Source organism: Nerophis ophidion, linkage group LG22 (genome assembly GCF_033978795.1).
Source record: "Nerophis ophidion isolate RoL-2023_Sa linkage group LG22, RoL_Noph_v1.0, whole genome shotgun sequence".
Lineage (NCBI taxonomy): Eukaryota > Metazoa > Chordata > Actinopteri > Syngnathiformes > Syngnathidae > Nerophis > Nerophis ophidion.
The window spans coordinates 34,014,708-34,037,822 of NC_084632.1; the positions used below are offsets into that span (position 1 = coordinate 34,014,708).

The 23,115-nt window shown below is 38.7% G+C and overlaps 1 protein-coding gene across 1 annotated transcript in view; it reads left to right on the top strand.

The window, feature by feature from the left end:
- The first annotated feature begins 1,853 nt into the window (after positions 1-1,853).
- exoc2 (exocyst complex component 2) overlaps positions 1,854-23,115 on the top strand; it is a 108,634-nt gene continuing 87,372 nt past the window's right edge. Inside the window, exon 1 of the mRNA XM_061883751.1 lies at positions 1,854-1,952. The gene's annotated coding sequence lies outside the window, so the exon portion shown is untranslated. The remainder of the gene's footprint in view (positions 1,953-23,115) is intronic.

Consider the following 23,115-nt stretch of genomic DNA (forward strand, 5'->3'; position numbering starts at 1 on the left):
GGTCTAGTATAAGTGCTTAAAGAACAATGCTTGAACATTCTGTTAGGAAACTACAACAAATTATCATTTTCACTGAAATATTAGATGTATTCATTTAGATCAGTGGTTCTTAACCTGGGCTTCACGGTGGAAGAGGGGTTAGTGCGTCTGCCTCACAATACGAAGTTCCTGCAGTCCTGGGTTCAAATCCAGGCTCGGGATCTTTCTGTTTGGAGTTTGCATGTTCTCCCCGTGAATGCGTGGGTTCCCTCCGGGTACTCCGGCTTCCTCCCACCTCCAAAGACATGCACCTGGGGATAGGTTGATTGGCAACACTAAATTGGCCCTAGTGTGTGAATGTTGTCTGTCTATCTGTGTTGGCCCTGCGATGAGGTGGCGACTTGTCCAGGGTGTACCCCGCCTTCCGCCCGGTTGTAGCTGAGATGGGCGCCAGCGCCCCCCGCCACCCCAAAAGGGAATAAGTGGTAGAAAAATGGATGGATGGATGGGTTCTTAACCTGGGTTCGATCAGCCTCAGGGGTTCGGCGGAGGTCAAGACCCACCCGACTCATCGTGTAAATAAAAACTTCTCCGTATCGATACCCCCAAACAATGCTCCCTCTAATTTTCCATCTGTAATGCAGTTGTGCAATTTGTTGAGAGTTCATGCACTGTGTTGGTTTTGTTCTTTGAACAAGGTGATGTCCGTGCACGGTTCATTTTGTGCAACAGTAAAAAAAAACTGTCTTGAATTTGAAATATATATTTTTTTCTTTTTCACTAAAGAAGGGTTCGGTGAATGCGTATATGAAACTGGTGGGGTTCGGTACCACCAACAAGGTTAAGAACCACTGATTTAGATATAAATAAGAATATTACATGAATTGTAATAGCAATAATTGTTATATTAATTAATTTTGGAGATTAATAAAAGTATTTGTTGACAGTAAGTATTCAGCTGAGATAGGCTCCAGCACCCCCCCGCGACCCTGAAAGGGACAAGCGGTAAGAAAATGGATGGATGATGATACGATCTGTGTTGGCCCTGCGATGAGGTGGCGACTTGTCCAGGGTGTACCCCGCCTTCCGCCCGGTTGTAGCTGAGATAGGCGCCAGCGCCCCCCGCCACCCCAAAAGGGAATAAGTGGTAGAAAATGGATGGGTTCTTAACCTGGGTTCGATCGAACCCTAGGGGTTCGATGAGTCAGCCTCAGGGGTTCGGCGGAGGTCAAGACCCACCCGACTCATCGTGTAAATAAAAACTTCTCCGTATCGATACCACCAAACAATGCTCCCTCTAATTTTCCATCTGTAATGCAGTTGTGCAATTTGTTGTGAGTTCATGCACTGTGTTGGTTTTGTTCTTTGAACAAGGTGATGTTCGTGCACGGTTCATTTTGTGCATCAGTAAAAAAAAACTGTCTTGAATTTGAAATATATATTTTTTTATTTTTCACTAAAGAAGGGTTCGGTGAATGCGTATATGAAACTGGTGGGGTTCGGTACCACCAACAAGGTTAAGAACCACTGATTTAGATATAAATAAGAATATTACATGAATTGTAATAGCAATAATTGTTATATTAATTAATTTGGGAGATTAATAAAAGTATTTGTTGACAGTAAGTATGCAGCTGAGATAGGCTCCAGCACCCCCCCGCGACCCTGAAAGGGACAAGCGGTAAGAAAATGGATGGATGATGATACTATCCCAGCTGCATTCGGGCTGAAGGTGCGGTGCAAAAAGTCTTACTTTTAGGGGGCTGCAATAACCATTTAAAAATAACACGCAGTAAGATGAAATGTAAAGGACACAGTTACCGTGTGCCGTGTTAGTTTGTTTTGTTGAACAAAATACAACAGCGCGAGCATCGGAGGGAGTCAAAAACTTTACTCTGAAAGCCCAATAACGGATATCCGGCAATGGCCTCAGAAAACAGGAAATGGTCTTGACATCTCGGCTCCGGTGCAGCGTAAGTAAATAACTGTATAATCATACCCCTTCCAATGCAATTGAGTGATTTGAATGTGTGGCAGATTTTATGAAATGTTGTATTCGTGCTTGGACAATAAACATCAAAACCAATAACAGATCATTCATCAATCACTAGCGAACCGCTTTTTAACGTTAGCTAAACTAAGAGCTGTCGGAAACTCGACTGCTCTTTGTGAAAGCGCAGACCAAACGTATGTTTTTATTATTATTTTATAATCTTACTGAAACTTGTTCGGAGACTGGGGTACATTGACGCATTTGTTTCGACGCAAATAAATGGGTTCGGTGGCGAGGACATATTCTAAAATGTCAGGTCGTTTTGGTATTTCCATCCATCCATTTCTACCGCTAATTCCCTTTGGGGTCGCGGATGGCGCTGGTGCCTATCTCAGCTACAATCGGGCGGAAGGCGGCGTACACCCTGGACAAGTCGCCACCTCATCGCAGGGCCAACACAGATAGACAACATTCACACTCACATTCACACACTAGGGCCAATTTAGTGTTGCCAATCAACCTATTTCGAGCAATTTCCCAACATTTGTTGATATTGATCCATCCATCCATCCATTTTCTACCGCTTATTCCCTTTCGGGGTCGCGAGGGGCGCTGGCGCCTATCTCAGCTACAATCAGGCGGAAGGCGGCGTACACCCTGGACAAGTCGCCACCTCACCGCAGGGCCAACACAGATAGACAGACAACATTCACACTCACATTCACACACTAGGGCCAATTTAATGTTGCCAATCAACCTATTTCGAGCAATTTCCCAACACTTGTTGATATTGATAAGCTATTGCAAATAACAGGTGTCAAACTCAAGGCCCGGGGGCCGTATGTGGCCCGCCACTTCATCTTATTTGGCCCTCAAAATCCTGGAAATATGTATCAATGAATACTGTAAGTTTTCTTTCTTTCTTTCTTTCTTTCTATCCACCCATCCATTTTCTACCGCTTATTCCCTTTTGGGGTCGCGGATGGCGCTGGTGCCTATCTCGGCTACAATCGAGCGGAAGGCGGCGTACACCCTGGACAAGTCGCCACCTCATCGCAGGGCCAACACAGATAGACAGACAACATTCACACTCACATTCACACACTAGGGCCAATTTAGTGTTGCCAATCAACCTATTTCGAGCAATTTCCCAACACTTGTTGATATTGATCCATCCATCCATCCATTTCCTACCGCTTATTCCCTTTCGGGGTCGCGGGGGGCGCTGGCGCCTATCTCAGCTACAATCGGGCGGAAGGCGGCGTACACCCTGGACAAGTCGCCACCTCATCGCAGGGCCAACACAGACAGACAGACAACATTCACACTCACATTCACACACTAGGGCCAATTTAGTGTTGCCAATCAACCTGTTTCGAGCAATATCCCAACACTTGTTGATATTGATAAGCTATTGCAAATAACAGGTGTCAAACTCAAGGCCCGGGGGCCGTATGTGGCCCGCCACTTCATCTTATTTGGCCCTTAAAAGCCTGGAAATATGTATCAATGAATACTGTAAGTTTTCTTTCTTTCTTTCTATCCATCCATCCATTTTCTACTGCTTATTCCCTTTTGGGGTCGCGGATGGCGCTGGTGCCTATCTCAGCTACAATCGGGCGGAAGGCGGCGTACACCCTGGACAAGTCGCCACCTCATCGCAGGGCCAACACAGATAGACAGACAACATTCACACTCACATTCACACACTAGGGCCAATTTAGTGTTGCCAATCAACCTATTTCGAGCAATTTCCCAAAACTTGTTGATATTGATAAGCTATTGCAAATAACAGGTGTCAAACTCAAGGCCCGGGGGCCGTATGTGGCCCGCCACTTCATCTTATTTGGCCCTCAAAAGCCTGGAAATATGTATCAATGAATACTGTAAGTTTTCTTTCTTTCTTTCTATTTTGGGGAAAAAAGTACTCCATGTAATCTCATATCATGTTAACTTAGATATGGTGTAATTATGCAAAAATATATTATCAAACATTCAAACCATTTTTTGAAAATAAATAAATACTAATAATGATTTCGAAGCAATTTATACATCAAATTGTGCAATGTAAAAGTAGCAATAGATTTCATGGTAAAATTGTAAAATTTACTGTTTTTTACAGCACTTTTCTCTAAATGAATCAGACAGTACTTTTTTTTTAACTTTAAAGGCCTACTGAAACCTACTACTACCGACCACGCAGTCTGATAGTTTATATATCAATGATGAAATATTAACATTGCAACACATGCCAATACAGCCTTTTTAGTTCACTAAATTGCAATTTTAAATTTCCCGCGAGTTTCTTGTTGAAAACGTCGCGGAATGATGACGCGTACGCGTGACGTCACAGACTTTTAGGAAATATTAGCGCTGCACCACTCGCGGCTAAAAGTCGTGTGCTTTAACCGCATAATTACACAGTATTTTGGACATCTGTGTTGCTGAATGTTTTGCAATTTGTTCATTTAATAATGGAGACTATAAAGAACAATGCTGTTGGTGGAAAGCGATGGATTGCAGCTCTCTTTAGCACTGAGACACAACCGGTGTTTCTTTGTTTGTTGTGAAGCTTTAACACAGAGCGATCAAGCGAACATGTTTTCTCTACGTCAACCAGCATGTTTTTGGATGGGGAAATTGTGATATATATATTATACCGGAGACGTCAGTGGATTATTCGTCGTCCTGCATCAGCTGTCAAAAAAAGGCAGCTGTTAGCTTGGCTCCTCGGCTTCTCTCTGAGACACTTCGTGTTCACAGCAGCCACCCGACCTCAAGTTATGTCTTTACAATATTTAAAATCTCACTAAAACACTATTAAAACAATAAGCAGATAAGGGATCTTCCAGAATTATCCTAGTAAATGTGTCTAATTACATCTGAAACGCTCGCACTGCCGCCGCCCAGAGCCGTTTGTTTTTTTTTGTTTTTTTTCTCTAGTCCTTCACTATCAATATCCTAATTCACAAATCTTTCATCCTCGCTCAAATTAATGGGGAAATTGTCGCTTTCTCGGTCCGAATTGCTCTTACTGCTGGTGGCTCCCATTATAAACAATGTGAATATGTGTGGAGCCCTGCAGCTTGTGACGTCACGCGCACATACTTCCGGTAAAGGCAGGGCTTTTCTATTAGCGACCAAAAGTTGAAAAACTTTATCGTCGACGTTCTTTACTAAATCCTTTCTGCAAAAATATGGCAATATCGCGAAATGATCAAGTATGACCATATAATGGACCTGCTATTCCTGTTTAGATAAGAACATCTCATTTCAGCAGGCCTTTAATAAACTGTGGTGCCGTTTTGGCATTTACAGTAATACACCAAATAATCTACAATTGCTGTGATGAGGTGGCGACTTGTCCAGGGTGTACCCCGCCTTCCGCCTGATTGTAGCTGAGATAGGCGCCAGCACCCCCCGCGACCCCAAAAGGGAATAAGCGGTAGAAAATGGATGGATGGATGTTGAATTGCGGTACAAACCAACAAACTGGCAGCTCAGGTGCCAAAATGTAACTGTAAAATTGCATTTTTTTTATGTACAGTAAAAAAACAAGTGTAAATTTTACAGTAAAGTTCTGGCAACTAAGCTGCCTTTTTTTAACTATAAAAACAGCAGGACTGTTTTTCCATTTACAGTAATAAACACAACATTTTGAGGTGAAGTTCATGCAACTTACTATGTTGTTGTTTTTTTTACATTATAGTTTTAAAAAAATCTAATATGTATGAAAAAAATTGTGTAATAATAGTATTCATTGTTAGAAGCGGCCCTCTGGGGCCAAACATAACTGTGATGTGGCCCTCAGTGAAAACGACTATGACACCTCTGATCCCATCATCTTTATTTAGTAATCCTGCTATGTTTTTTTTTAAATTGGAGCAGTTTATCAAAATGTACGTTGTTTATCCCTTTCTTCCTATCAAAAACAACGTGTGAATACGTGTGAAAAATATGTTTTTTTGGAGGTTGTTAAATTGTGTGATGTTATTAAGCCAAAGGCATGATTAGTTGCGTTTACTAAGTTGTATCCCATTAAGAAAATGAAAATATGGGTAAACAATACAGTTTTTAAATAATTATTTGTTATAACAGCTACCCAAGTAGGTTTTAATATATTGGTTTTAATTACAGATTTGGAATAATTGTGTTTGAAAAGTAGATTTTTTCCCCATTTTAGGATCAGCAAATTGAATGTCTGGGAATAAAGGGTGACGTTGTAAAGTAATTATTGGCTCTCACAAGTTTACATGATTCGTCTTACTGGTGGGTAAGGGATTTATTGTTCCCACCAGTATGTCACAAATCACCTGACTTTGTCATTGTCTCTCAAAATGGCTCTGGAATCTTGTGAGATTTATACTATTTTGATCGTACTTACTTGCAAACTTTGTAAGTATTTTGGTGTTAATAATCAGATGTATATGATAATAGATTCAATATAGACACAACTTGTTTTTGCATTATACTGGTAGTTTAACTTATTCTACATTTTACTTACATTCTTTTACCTTCTATTATTTTATTTTACCTTTTATTTACCTTTTTTTACCTTTTACTTTTTATTTAGCTTATTTTCCTTCTGTTCACCTTCTTTTACCTTTTCTTTACCTTCCATTTACCTTTAACGTTTATTTTACCTTTGTTATACCTTGTTTTGTTTTATTTACATATTTTACCTTCTATATTCCTTCTTTCAACTTTTATTTCCTATTGTTTCTTTCTATTTACTTTTGTACCTTCTATCTTCCTTCTTTAACTTTTTTGTTACATTCTTCTCACATTTAATTGACCTTTTTCAACTTATTTTACCTTTTCATTTAACTTCCATTAACTTGTATTTACCTTATTTTGTCATCTTTTACCATATTTTATCCTTTATTCAGCATGTTTGAGTTTATTTTACAGATCAAACGATTATCGGCCAGGCCGATTAGCCGTACCGATATCTATAACAAGAAAAATCCAATTGCTCATATGTTTTTGTTTTTATTTTTTAACACAAAACAAGATCAAAGAAATTACAATTTAATATACAATTATTATTAAAATAAGGAATTATATATATTATTAATATGATATTAATTTGCTATATGATGTTGTCTGTCTATCTGTGTTGGCCCTGCGATGAGGTGGCGACTTGTCCAGGGTGTACCCCGCCTTCCGCCCGATTGTAGCTGAGATAGGCGCCAGCGCCCCCCGCGACCCCGAAAGGGAATAAGCGGTAGAAAATGGATGGATGGATGGATGGATGTTGATGAACAGGTTTTTTGCTGTCATGGTCTGTTCACACAAGATCATGCTTTATTTTGAGATTGTTAGTGTTTTTCCATGTTTAAAGTTGAGTTATTGTCTGTCTTTCGCGCTTATTTTGAAACTACAGCCGGTGCTGCGGTCTTAGTCAAGAGATTGTTGTTTGCTGTTGAATGCTGTTTGCTGGTTTGAAGCTTTCAAGTTAGTTGGTGTACTTCCTGCGTAATCTTAGGTTTTTTGTGTGCATTCCCAAATGCATTTGTGTTTGTCTGGTGTGCAGCTCGACGCACAAGTGCTTTAGGGTTTTTGTCTTTGTTATATTAATTACCTTGTAGATGCATGCTGTCTCCTGCTACCTTCTGCACCTGGGATCATAATCATCGCTATCATGTGACCCAAGCATGACAGTATGTATATCAAGCAGAAGGACCTGGTTCAAATCCCCAACTGCCCAAAAAGCATGAACTCAGACACGAAGGTTAATTTAGTAAGTTCATAATGGGATGCATACTTCCTTGGATAATTTAGCAGCCAGTGTCATAGTTTAATTACAACTATTAAATATATTTGTGTAAGGTCGCCTCTCTATACTTTACTTACTAAATACTTTAATCGCTCTCCGAAAATAATACTCATTCATTTTTGTGCTTATCCCTGACTAAAAGTAAACAAATAATCTGCTTTTTTCCAAATTACTGTACATTGTTTGTTGCCCACAGCTAGCTTCGCAAATGCTAACATCCTACTAAATGCTACATGTGAAACTGTATAAAACATGCTTTGAAGTCTGAAAATGCCGTGAACACACCAACATTTACCAGGTGATGGCGTTAAAAGTTATGTCTGATCGTATCACAGCTGCTATCCAGGCTATTCGCCATCTGTTTATTAGTTTCATATCCCGACTTCCTTTGGCTTTGCTTTCACTCTGGAAATGAGAAAAATCTCACAAAATATATATTATTTTTCAAACGATCATGACCAAAGACATGCATCTGGGGATAGGTTGATTGGCAACACTAAATTGGCCCTATTATGTGAATGTGAGTGTGAATGTTGTCTCTATCTGGCGACTTGTCCAGGGTGTACTCCGCCTTCCGCCCGAATTCAGCTGAGATAGGCTCCAGCACCCGCCGCGACCCCAAAAGGGACAAGCAGTAGAAAATGGATGGATGGATGGACCACGATTGTGGCAGTTAACAATGCCGCACATTTGAGCCATGTCTTGAATTTGTTAAATAAACAAACAAAAAAAATAAGCAAAGAGTCTTGTATTTAACCATGTACCGTAAATAAGCTATTTAGAGTTCAGAACGACACACAATGCAATGTGTTTCCATGTCACACTTTCAAGTCAAGTCAGTTGGGTGTTCTTCCCCTGCAAACTTTCTTGTGAAGTGAGACATGAACTAAAAAAATAAATAAAAAAAAACTTAAAAAAACTATTACCCCGTGGAGCATAAAGGCTGTGATTGATCAGTGCTTGACACATGTTTATCTCATGCATTACTCATTCAGAGGGCGTACAGCCCATTTTCACTTTCTGACTTTGGTTTAGTGTTGTCCTTATTTCAATATCTTGGTACCGGAACCAAAATGTATTTTGATACTTTTCGGTACTTTTCTAAATAAACAGGACCACACAAATGGCATTATTGACTTAATTTTAACCAAAACTATTACAGTACCTTAAACATATGTTTCTTATTGCAATCAAAGTAGGGCTGGGCGATATGGCCTTTTTTTAATATTTCGATATTTTTAGGTCATATCGCGATACACGATATATATCTCGATATTATGCCTCGGCCTTGAATGAACACTTGATATATATAATGATAAATGGGTTGTACTTGTATAGCGCTTTTCTACCTTCAAGGTACTCAAAGCGCTTTAACACTACTTCCACATTTACCCATTCACACACACATTCACACACTGATGGAGGGAGCTGCCATGCAAGGCGCCAACCAGCACCCATCAGGAGCAAGGGTGAAGTGTCTTGCTCAGGACACAACAGACGTGACGAGGTTGGTACTAGGTGGGATTTGAAACAGGGACCCTCGGGTTGCGCACGGCCACTCCTCCACTGCGCCACGCCGTCCCTAAAGCTCTCCATTTACCGGTCGAGCTACGTTCCCATCCTCACCTATGGTCCTGAGCTTTGGGTTATGACTGAAAGGACAAGATCACGGATACAAGCGGCCGAAATGAGTTTCCTCCGCCGGGTGGCAGGGCTCTACCTTAGCGATAGGGTGAGAAGCTCAAAGCAAAGCTGCTGCTCCTCCACATAGAGAGGAGCCAGATGAGGTGGTTTGGGCATCTGGTCAGGATGCTACCCGAACGCCTCCCTAGAGAGATGTTTCGGGCACGTCCGACCAGTAGGAGGCCACGGGGAAGACCCAGGACACGTTGGGAAGACTATGTCTCCCAGCTGGCCTGGGAAGGACTCGGGATTCCCCGGGAAGAGCTAGACGAAGTGGCTGGGGAGAGGGAAGTCTAGGCTTCCCTGCTTAGGCAGCTGCCCCCGCGACCCGACCCGGATAAGTGGAAGAACAGATGGATGGATGGATGATTGCCATTTGAAGTTCCTTGGAGTAGCACCCGGATTTGGCTGCGTATCTGGCAACCTCAGTCATGGAGAGTGGAAGGGACAACATAATTTTGACCCTGAAAACAGTATAATTTCTGGCCACATTCCTATATCTGGCACCTTTAAATGGACAGTAAAAAAATATAATTAAAGTTTTTAACTTTTCTCTTTAAAATGGGCCCCTCTTTATTATTTTGTATCGTAGTAGTTTATATAGTAGTATTTATTGTACTTGTTTTTGTTGTTTTTAATTAAAAAATACAATTCTGCTGCAACACTTTGGTCAGCACCGATTTTAGATGAGATTTCATTTAGACACCCAACTGATGGGTGTCTAACCCTTCTGTAACAACAGAACATGCATGTATCTATTCAACGAGTGTTATTGACTGTTGGTTTCATTTTGGCAAAAGGAGGTGCGGGTGCTTTACCTTCAATATGTTTCCTGTGCTGATTTGAAACATAATGTACACGTCACTGCACATATATCACTATAGTGATGATTAAATGTGTTATGATTAGGAATCACAGCAGTGTGATGATTTTATGTGTCTACATTAAAATATTCTTGTTCATACAGCATTAATATATGCTCATTTTAAACTTTCATGCAGAGAAGGAAATCACAACTAAGTCAATTGACCAAAACTGTATTTAATAAACAATTATTAAGCAGTGGCACAAACGTTCATGTCATTTCCAAAACAGAAAGTGCAAGATTGTCAGAGACATTTTGAGTGTCAAATAAAAATTAGCAGCATAATAGGAAATCAAATAGTGTTCGTCCTTCGCTATGTGGTAGGTTACTACGGACGTTATTAAATTCTGTTGTTGACTATTTTTTTCATACGGCGTTGATGTGGAAATTTTTGCCTCGGCATTTTGATGGTGTGGGCGTGTGGCACCGAACAGAGATGTTGAAATGCGGAGTAGGCACTCTTAATTCTCTAGCGGGTGACTTTTCAAATGATGCAACATATTAGCAGTAATGCTACTTTTTATAGCAACGCTTTTGCCGCATGCTTGACTTATGAGGGTTATCTGGAACAGATAACCCTCATAAGTCAAGCATGCGGCAAATTCCCACTTGAATCCAAACCACCGGCAGACGATGGACCCCGCGCTCTTTTTCTTGGGAATTACTTCTTCTTTCATTCGCACCTTCTTTCTCTCGTATTACCACTCGCAAGGCTCTGCTAGCATCACAGCAAATGTTACCCATGCTGCTACCTCTGTGCTCCGCGAGGGCGTATACGTATATGACGTATGACGTGGCGGTATGTGACGTATGTAAGAAGGTGCGCTTGCTGTCTGTGAGAAGGAGAGACAAGAAAGAGCGAGAAGAGCCTGTAATGTAATTCCCGCAGCTAAAAGCAACTGCATGAGAATATAGACTCAAATATCACAATATAGTCATTTTTTATATCGCACAGAGACAAACCCACGATATATCGCCCAGCCCTAAATCGAAGAACAATTTAACATTCGTCTTGTGTTAGGGTCCGCACCGACCCGTTTTAGTTTTTAAATGCATAAAAACACCACATACATTTATTTTTTTGCATCAAAGCTTTTTGACTTTGTCAGGAACCTCTTTGTCAACAAAATAAAACATTTTAATTTTTTTCACTAAATTATAAAATGCTCTGGTAGAAATTATGCACTTGGTGTTGTTAGGGTCGGTTTCGACCCAGTTCTAAAAATAAGATGATAAAGCAATGATAAGAGCCAAAACTGAACACACTGACAGCCAGCTCCTCTCCCAATCATGTGAGCTTTAGTGGATTCTCATTTTACCTTGTTATCCTGTACAAAAACAAACAAAAGACGGACACTAAAAGTGTCACTTTTTGCCACTCTGATTTTGTTTTTTTATTAGTTTTGGAACTAGTAATCTATTTCTCTTGGTTTCATTTGCTTGATTGGTTGTTGTTTGTTTGATGTTGGATTTCTGTTGCTGAAAAAAATACTTTTTAGCCTTTTTCTTGAAGTAAATATATATGCGTCGAAATTGACCCGTAACACCATAGATGTTACTATAGTTAAAATTCTTAAAATGAAATAATAAATAAAACACATTTATTTAAGAGATGTGTTCTAATATGCCTTAGTAATAGTTAGGTAACACAACAACCTTTTTTTAATGTATATGATTCTCTAGAGGTTCGTTTTACCATTTTTAAAAATTGAAATCGAGGGGTATACTGACAAAAAAAGGCCCAATGGCCCAAACCAAAAATATTAAAACCAATATTTTCAAGGATAAGGAAGCCTAACGAGGTAACCAAGAGATGAGAAACAAATTGGATGATAGATCATTGTTTTTAGTGTATTTTACAGCTGATTTAAGACATGGGTCAAAACCGACCCGTTAACATAAGAGATGGTAACAGAAAGCTAACACAAGAGGAAGGTTAAGAAAATAGTGAACATACTGGACAACTTGTCTTTTAGTTTTAAGTAAGCAAGCAAACAAAGGCTCCTAATTTGGTTGCTGACATATGCAGTATCATATTGTGTCATTTCTCATTCTATTGTTTTGTCAAAATTATGAGGGGACAATCGGTAGTATTGGATCACTAATCTACTTCTTCATTTACTGTTAAAATGTAATAAACAATTATTCTTCTGTTTGAATACTTAACATTAGTTTTGGATGATACCACAAATTTGGGTATCGATCCAAGTAAAGTAGTTACAGGATCAAACATTGGTCATATTTAAAGTCATCCTGTGTCCAGGGACACATTTCCTGGGTTTATAAACATTATATAAATTGATAAAAAAAGGAAATACAATTTTGTGACGATAAAAAATATTGATGTAATCGTTGTCGTATCGACTCAATACACTCTTGTATTTGGTATCGTTACAGTGGATGTCAAGTGTAGATCCACCCATGGCATTTGTTTACATTGAGAGGGGCCATGCAGCTTGTTGTTAGTGGTGAGCTATTGTATCCTCCTACAGTGTGCAGTGAAGCATGTTTAGCCATTCCTCGTCCTGTATGGATGGTACTTGTAAGAAACTTATTTGTCACCATAGAGGCAAGGATTACTCATCGAGAAGTAGCTAAAACACTAACGACTGCAGATGGATGTTAGCTGCTATCTAGATATGTTTCAAAGCACCTCTTGTATAGCGGTGCTTCAGTGTTTACAGCTTCACATTTATTGTTTGTTTTTAAGCCAAAATGCGTCTATTCTGTCTTTTGTGTCTCTACTCTGTGTCTGCTTGTAAGTACTCCGTGGGTGTGCGTTGCCGAACATGCTCCTCTGCTCGTAAAACCAACAATGTCACAAAGTGACATTGTTGGTTTTACGTAATGCCTGTTTAAAAAAAAAAAAAAAGGTAACCCCTTTTTTTCAGAGGCAATACAGTACTGTTTTTAATTAATTAGTACAGCAATACTTTATTATTACCTGTATACCATACAAACCCTACTTTGGATTATCATTTGCAATTAAAAAAAAGTGTTGTAATGCATCAATTATTTACAACGGCAATGACACTCCCCTTCTTTCTTTAATTACCCTTTTCGCAAGAAAAAAAAAGATAACCAGCTAACTTGTCCAGGGTACACACACCCTGGACAAGTCGCCACCTCATCGCAGATGATGTGCAGTGAGGTTTTCAAATTACTGTAAGTCTTGAACTTTACAAAGTATTTCAATGGTTGGAATATGCGCTTTTGCATGATGTACTAGTTACTATGGTAATCTCATTAGTTACTATGGTAATCTAAGTCACAGCAGTTCATACCAGGCACTAAGCACCTTGGGTGGGGAGCGTTTCCACAGAGTGTTTCCAGAGCGGCCAGCCTGAAATGCGGGTGTCAAGGACAGACGCGGAAGGAGATTTTTACAACAAAGATCTAAAGTTTAATGATATATCAGATTGTAGGTGGGGTTTTTTTTTTTAGCCTTCGCGCTTGCATTTCGCTGTGTTTGTTGCATTTTTGTTGCGTTTCGCTTGATTTTAAGATATGTCGATCGAGAGGGCTTGTGGCGTTTATATGTTAATATTTAGTGTTTTATAGGTCATAGTTAATATTGTAAATCCCACATTCTTTATTTTCGTGTATGTTCTGGCTGTCTCATTCAGTAAAAAAACTTAAAATTCCATTCTGTTTTTTAAGGCGGTCTGTCATAATGTTTTAGCGTTCAATCAGACATTATTGTGAGGTTTTGTATTATTAGTGTTCCTATAAATCAGATGTACTGGCCCCCAGACACATTTTTTTTCTCTCAATTTGGCCCCCCGAGTCAAAATAAATGTCCATGCCTGCTATATAGTATAGATTAGAAAACATAATTGTTTTTCCTCTATTAACAACATTTTAAAAGTACACCCAAGCGCATGGCCCATTTTTTTGTTCATATAGCGAAGATGCAGAAGATTGATGGACGACCCAGCTAGTACAGGTTAGTCTAGCCCAGGGGTGGGCATTACGTCGATCGCGATAGACTGGTCGATCTCGGAGGGTGTGTCAGTCGATCTCAAGCCAGGCATTAAAAAATAGACATAAAAATGAGCAATCATCAATCATACCAAGACTTCACTGTCGTCAGTTGTTTGACATTCTCGGCACCCGAGGATCTTGTGGGATGACGCTGGCTGCTGCGAGCTCATATTTAAGAAAAAAATCACTAACAGGGCGGACGCAGAGAAACACATTTTATTTCTAGAGACTCCGTACCTACTGTCAAAACTCTAAAGACCGACTGCACAGTTCCTGTCTTCACCATAAAAGACCTGTTTCATCCTGCCTGTGCTAACAAAATAAGAGTCTCAGAAAGCTAGCGTGCGCAAGCTAGCAAGCTACGAAGTTTGATGCCAATGTATTTCCCTCCCGCCCTCAGCGACCGCTTTCTCACTTGCTTGCCCACCCGCACAGTCACTGACGTCACTCACCTGCTGCCAGACATTAAAGGGCCACACACATATGCTACTCTTATAACAAAGTGTTTAAAAACGAGTATGCAAGTTGGACAAATGAGATGCCAAATCCAACCACTTTCATGTGGTATTGGACAGAAAGGAGGAATTTTTTTTCTCCTCCATTTGAAAATGCGGACGTTATCAGCACCACTGTCTAATTCCAATCAATGCAAGTCATCAGAATCAAATACACCAACTTATATTCTTGTCTTCATGAAAGAAAGGAATCTATGTGTGTTAAACATGCTTGTATTATCATTAAACACCATTAACTTGTTAACAAAAATGTCTCTTTCATAAATAAATAAATATAAATTATGAATAGGAATGAGGTAAATCTCCTCGACTTGGTCAATTGAAAAGTAGCTCACCTGCAGAAAAAGTGTGAGCGCCCCTGGTCTAGCCTGTATCCCACCACAATAGCCAATGGACACGGGGGGAAATGATTAATTATGTTATGCATTGTAATTGGAACATGGGCTATTTTGAATCAATTGACAAATGCCCAAAATTGTGTCTGGACACACACTTCGGGAGAAAAAGAGCACAAGCCAGTACCAAAATAAATGTCCAAGCCTGCTATATAGTATAGATTAGAAAACATAATTTTTTTTCCCCTATTAACAACATTTTAAAAGTACACCCAAGCGCATGGTCTATTTTGTTGTTCATATAACGAAGATGCTGAAGATTGATGGACGACGCAGCTAGTACAGGTTAGTCTAGCCCAGGGGTCGGGAACCTTTTTGGCTGAGAGAGTCCATACAACCCAAATATTTTAAAAAGTATTTCCATGAGAGCCATATAATATTTTTTTTAAGACTGAATACAACTAAATGCGTGCATTTTTAAGTAAGACCAACATTTTTAGAGTAGAATAAGTCTCTTATTCTTTTTAATATCATTTTTATTCTGAAGCTAACCAACAATAAATAAAATACTTCTTACCATTAATGCAACTTCTTGAACAGGTGCGGTAGAAACCGGATGGATGGATTAAAATGCATGAGAATGTTTTATATTTTCAACGTTATTTTTGACACTGTGATTTCCAGCGGAATTATTCATTACTTGCCGTGTTAAGCAACGTCCGCTAAGATTTATCTGAGAGCCAGGTGCAGTCATCAAAAGAGCCACATCTGGCTCTAGAGCCATAGGTTCCCTACCCCTGGTCTAGCCTGTATCCCACCACAATAGCCAATAGACACGGGGGGAAATTATTGATTATTTTATGCATTATAATTGGAACATGGACTATTTTGAATCAATTGACAAATGCCCAAAATCGTGTCTGTACACACACTTCGGGAGAAAAAGAGCACAGGCCAGTAGTGAAAAAAATGCTTTTAACACTTCAACAGAAGTCTAACTTGAACTGTGTTCCAGCAAACAGTGACCACTTAAAAAGAGGAAATTTGCAAGCAGATGTATAAGTCAGGAAAGAGAATGATATCTACACAGTGCTACAACACGTCTGTCAGCCATAGATAAAATGGGTAAATAAATATACCGGTATACAACACATGTCTTTGAGCTCCAAGTTTATGGCAACTGGGGCCAAAGTGTCTGTGCATTCTGTGGTTTTACAAGTCATTAAAAATAATACAACAGAACAGTACAGACACATCTGAAAGATACAAAAGCAAAGAATCAACGTTGAATGTGTTGCTTTTTGTCTGCTTTAGATAATATCAAATAAATAAATCGGAACCATCAATCACAATGTTGTAGGTTATGTAACAACAAAAGTATTATAGTTTATCACCACAAAATAATATCAAGGCATCACTTTTTTCAGCTACAGAGGAAAACATAGTTTTGTTGACTTCTGCTTCTTATTTCCCCTTCGGGGAGGCCAAATACTGTAGTTTCGATAGGCTGTGAGTCATTGATACGCTGATATACCTGTAGAGTGCTACATGCAGGGTGTTCTGCTGCAGTTTAGTTCGGGGAAGTGCTCATGCTATGAGTAGTTCCCAAGCTTTTTTATGCAGCTTTTTGGTTATTGACAAAATAATCTTGCCTTCCTTCATAAATCTTCCAAAACAAGCCGTTTGGAATTTGCCCAATTTGTGACGTTTTTCCCTTTGGTGATGTCTTCATTTATGATAGAGATTATCCTTAAGAGACTTGCCATAGAATTTTTGTGCAAGTCCACCATTGTAGCCCAACAATGTAGTCCATAAGCTCCTCCTTTTTCTCCATCCTCTTGCTGTGAGGCAGACTGCCTCGTTGTCATTTTCTAATACAAAGTAGCATATAGTTCTAACTGAAATATATCAATAGACTTGATATGAAACCGCTAAGAACTACACGGTGGAGAAGACGCAGTTCATCCTGAAGAAACAGCCTGAAAGCGACTTGAAGATGGTCTGTAAAACCATTGTTTCCCCTAAATGTACAGTATTTAATTTTGGCGGCTTTACGCCACACTTTAACCTTCCTCTTGTGTTAGCTTTCTGTTACCATCTCTTATGTTAACGGGTCTGTTTTGACCCATGTTTTAAATCAGCTGTAAAATACACTAAAAACAATTATCTATCATCCAATTTGTTTCTCATCTTTTGGTTACCTCGTTAGGCTTCCTTATCCTTGAAAATATTGGTTTTAATATTTTTGGTTTGGGCCATTGGGCCTTATTTTGTCTGTATACCCCTCGATTTCAATTTTTAAAAATGGTAAAACGAACCTCAGAGAATCATATAAATAAAAAAAGGTTGTTGTGTTACCTAACTATTACTAAGGGGTATTAGAACACATCTCTTAAATAAATGTGTTTTGTTTATTTTTTCATTTTAAGAATTTTAACTATAGTAACATCTATGGTGTTACGGGTCAATTTCGACCCATATATATTTACTTCAAGAAAAAAGCTAAAAAGTGTTTTTTTCAGCAACAGAAATCCAACATCAAACAAACAACCAATCAAGCAAATGAAACCAAGAGAAATAGATTACTAGTTCCAAAACTAATAAAAAGACAAAATCAGAGTGGCAAAAAGTGACACTTTTAGTGTCCGTCTTTTGTTTGTTTTTGTACAGGATAACAAGGTAAAATGAGAATCCATTAAAGCTCACATGATTGGGAGAGGAGCTGGCTGTCAGTGTGTTCAGTTTTGGCTCTTATCATTGCTTTATCATCTTATTTTTATAACCGGGTCAAAACCGACCCTAACAACACCAAGGGCATAATTTCTACCAGAGCATTTTATAATTTAGTGAAAAAAATTTAAATGTTTTATTTTGTTGACAAAGAAATTCCTGACAAAGTCAAAAAGCGTTGATGCAAAAAAATAAATGTATGTGGTGTTTTTATGCATTTAAAAACTAAAACAGGTCGGTGCCGACCGTAACACAAGACGAAGGTTAAAAAAATGCGGGAGGGTTCAAGTGAAAACAAGTTTAAGTAATATCGTATATGAATGGATGTACTGTGTACAGCCAATAATTTGTGCACTATTGACTAGTGATGCATTGAAAATTCAGCCACCGGAAAAAAAAGTCTCTGATCACCGAAAAAGCACTGCCGAAACAGGATGTTGTGATGATGTAGGCAAGACACACACGGTTGTCTGGAGAGAATGCAGCATGTCTGCGATTTGGATGTACTTTAATCCATCTCAGATACACCCCCGGACAGAGATTTACAATATGTAAAATTTGCAAATATTAAGAGGACAGTAGCACCTTTTTATGGAGAGAAAATGCAATTGGATCAGCAGCGCCAAGCAAGTGTGACGTCAGTCGGGCTCGCTGCAGCTCTCGCTGTTCGTTGGGGACAGGGAGCGACAAAAATAAAAAATCTCTAAACACAAGTAGTGTCCAATAACACCAGAAAATTATACATTTGTTGCTGGTTGTTTTTCTTAAAGAAAAAGTAACCAAAAGGATTGGAGAAGTCTTTGGAAACTTAAAAACATTCTCACCAGTAACAAATGAAGAATAGAGAAACGGTAAAAGAAAATAAATATGTTAATACTAATTTGTGATAACACAAATATGTATGTATAAAATCTTTAAATCTTTCTAAAGAAAATATATGCATCAACGCTGATTATGCAAATTATATGAAGATGTCAGCAATCTGGGGGAAACTCTGAAAACATTATCTATGAAAAATGTTGACCAAAGAGCCAAGATTACATAAAATAGGAGAATAGACTTTATTTACATGGAAATTATGTGGTGGCAGTGCACATCCAAAAAGATAAAAACACACAAAATCAAGAGGGAAACATGAAAGAAAACAAAGACAAAAAATACATTGAACATGTTATTTTGACCACAAGGAGGTGTTTAAAAATGTAGAAAATATCATAAAATGACCCCTTTAACGGTTAGTGTGCCTGTCAGCTGGAGGATTGTTTTTGTTGGTGTATGTCACGCAATGCTGCCATTGTTTGCCGGGCCCATCGGTGCGGCATACCGATACCATACGACACAAAAATAATATTTTACAATGTAGTACTCTACAGTGTATTATCTAGAGTAGGGGTCCCCAAACTTTTTGACTCGGGGGGGCCGCAATAGGTTAAAACTATTTGGCCAGTATGTATATATGTATGTAAGTGTGTATGTATGTACAGTCAAAAGTTTACAACCACTTGTAAAGAACATAATCTAATGGCTGTTTTGAGCTTCCAATCATTTTTACAACTCTTATGTTTTGTGATAGAGTGATTGGAGCACATACTTGTTTGTCACAAAAAACATTCATGAAGTTTGGTTCTTTAATGAATTTATTATTGGTGTACTGAAAATGTGGCCAAATCTGCTGGGTCAAAAGTATACATACAGCAACATAAATTATAAATTTTGTTGATGTAGAAAAGTTACAATCAAATCAAATTAGCTTCATGGCATGGCCTTTTATCTTCATTTGAGTGATTATGATTGATGACACCTGTTGACTTTTCTGAGCCCATTTAAATAGGGCCCATGTGATGCAGTCATTAAACTCAGTTACAAACGCGACAATAGGAAAGTCAAAGGAACTCAGCACAGATCTGAAAAAAACGAATCACTGACTTGAACAAGTCAGGAAAGTCACTTAGAGTCATTTCAAAGTAGCTTGAGGTCCCAAGAGCAAATATGTGTATACTTTTGACCCAGCAGATTTGGTCACATGTTCAGTAGACCCATAATAAATTCATAATAGAACCAAACTTCATGAATGTTTTTTGTGATAAACTTGTATGTGCTCTAATCACTATCACGAAAAAATAAGAGTTGTTGAAATGATTGGAAACTCAAGACAACCTTGACATTATGCTCTTTACTGGTGTATGTACACTTTTGACCACGGCTGTATGTATGTATGTTTGTATGTATGTTTTTGTATGTATGTAATAAATATGTGTGGTATAATTGTTCTATTCAATGTATTTTTAAATCTCTGTCATCCATGGTTAAATGATCTTCTGCTTCTTACCAAATTATTTCCATGTGATAAAGCATAATGAAGGTAGTTTAATAATTACCATACAGTGTTTCCCACAGGTCAGGCATCTATTTGTGGTGGTGTAGTCGGGCGGCGGTTGGTGGGAGGGGGTGGCAGCGATTACCAAGAAGAACGCGAAGTTGGAATATAATTGCAACACTTTATGTACATATTTATATAATATTTACATATTTATATAATATTTACATATTTATATAATATGTAACTACAAGCTCCATTCACAGACAGAGTCCCATTGCTTTTATGAGCGGTCAAGCGAGTCAAAAGCCGGAAAAAAAAAATATATATATATATTTTTTTATTTATTTATTTATTTATTTTTGTGGTGGCCGTAATTCTTTCGTGGCGGGCCGCCACAAATAAATGAATGTGTGGGAAACCCTGCCATATATCCATCCATCCATTTCCTACCGCTTATTCCCTTTCGGGGTCGCGGGGGGCGCTGGCGCCTATCTCAGCTACAATCGGGCGGAAGGCGGGGTACACCCTGGACAAGTCGCCACCTCATCGCAGGGCCAACACAGATAGACAGACAACATTCACACTCACATTCACACACTAGCGCCAATTTTGTGTTGGCAATCAACCTATCCCCAGGTGCATACTTCATCTACATTATCTTCGTCGTACACATTGTCCCAACTTTGTTCTCGCCGATCATTCTTAAAAGCTTTTAAACTTTTCTCTGTGCTTAGTCCTTGAAATGTAGTTTTTCATCTTTGTTCCTCTTCTTGTAGTTTCCATCATAGATTGTGAATAGGCAACTAGTAGATGATCACTGATGTCGGAGTGAACAAACATATTATCAAAAAACAGTGTCCTATATTTCTTCTTGACCTTATAATTTTACGACATAAACTCATCAATTGGCTTTTGCTTATCAGTTCAAGAGGTCAATGTTAAAGTCCCCATATACAAAAAATTACTTTTCAACTAATTTCAGTGAAGATTAGCCTTATCCAGCCCGCAATCATTTCAAAAGTTAACTTACCGGTATATATTTTATATTTACATCTGATCAATACAATGTTGTTTTTTCACGACATATTTAAATGTTTATACAGTTTAAAATAATATCGATAGCAAATGCCACGTCTTTTAACCACTTTATAGTTCAACTTGCCCTGCGATGAGGTGGCGACTTGTCCAGGGTGTACCCCGCCTTCCGCCCGATTGTAGCTGAGATAGGCGCCAGCGCCCCCCGCGACCCCAAAAAGGGATTAAGCGGTAGAAAATGGATGGATGGATAGTTCAATTTATCCTCCCTGTGCAACTATCATTCCATGCAGATTGGGGATTTTCAAGGGGAAAACAATTTGGCTTAATCTTACCTACTGGTTTTTGTCACCATCTAGTGGGCGTTTTTTTTGTCAATCTGCTTGCTAATACCACTCGATCTCACACGCCTCTAGCACAAACCTGAACACTGGTGCAGACAGTTGAAATTCTTTCATTAAAAAAAGGTAAAAAAATTGGAGCTGTTCCACTCTTGACTTACAGACCTTGATTTCTAACTTTTTAAGATGAAGGCAAGTGTTGCGTTAAAGGAGGGCTCATCTTTTAGGGCACCAAGGCAAACGTCATTTTCAGTGTGTGTGTGTGTGTGTGTGTGTGTGTGTGTGTGTGTGTGTGTGTGTGTGTGTGTGTATAATATATACAATGTATACACATATATACATTCTATATATACTTTATATGTATATATACAGTATATTATATATATGTATAATGTATGTATATATATATATATATATATATATATATTCATATTAGGGATGTAACGGTACACAAAAATTTCGGTTCAGTACGTACCTCGGTTTAAAGGTCACGGTTCGGTTCATTTTCGGTACAGTAAGAAAAAAATAAAATATACATTTTTTTGTTTTTTTATTTACCAAATTGTAAACAAGGGATCCATACTATACACACAGGATCCATTGCCAAGGTTAATGTGGTCAACATATATAAAATAAAAACTAAATAAGATAAGGCTCAGAATGGTTTCTTAACAAAACCTTTCCTAAACATAAAGTGCTTTTTTTGATTGATTGATTGATTGAGACTTTTATTAGTAGATTGCACAGTACAGTACATATTCCGTACAATTGACCACTGAATGCAAACACCCCAATAAGTTTTTCAACTTCTTTAAGTCAGGGTCCACTTTCAACAAACCCCCCCTAGCCTGGCTAACTTGGCAATAAGAGGATATATGGGCTTATTGTTATCCAACCATAGAAGTGGGTCAAAATCTAGTTTTTAATGCAATACAGCAAACCCCTGCAACCCCGAACGAGACAAGTAGTAGGAAATGGATGTAGGATGGTCTTAAATCTGCTGCTATAAAAACATTTGTTATTGCTTCAGCCCTGCCTGACTCGCCGAGAAAAGGCTGCTTGATGCGGTGGTGCCGCTTCAAAGGAGTTACCATGTTTGATGTGTTGGCAGAAGTGTATCCTACTGCTGCTGAACAATGTCGGCAAACCTCCGGCCTCCATTGTTGTATCGCACCGCGCAGCCAAAATTTTCCCAAACTGGAGATGTTAACAAGGCAGGAGGGTGTTCCAGCTCTGGCTTTTGCATGTTGTCCTAGCCCGGTCACTGCTAACCTGCTGTGTGTTGTGTCTCGCTCTGCATTGTGTACACAACCTGCGGTACGCTACCTAATATGTCCGTGTGGAAACTCGTTCAGTACACCTCTGAACCGAACCAAAACCCCCTTACCGAAACAGTTCAATAGAAATACACGTACCGATACACCCCTAATATATATGTATACATATGCATATATATGATATATGTGTGTGTATATATATATATATATATATATATATGTGTGTGCATATATACTATATATATACATTATATATGCATATATAAAGTATATATTATA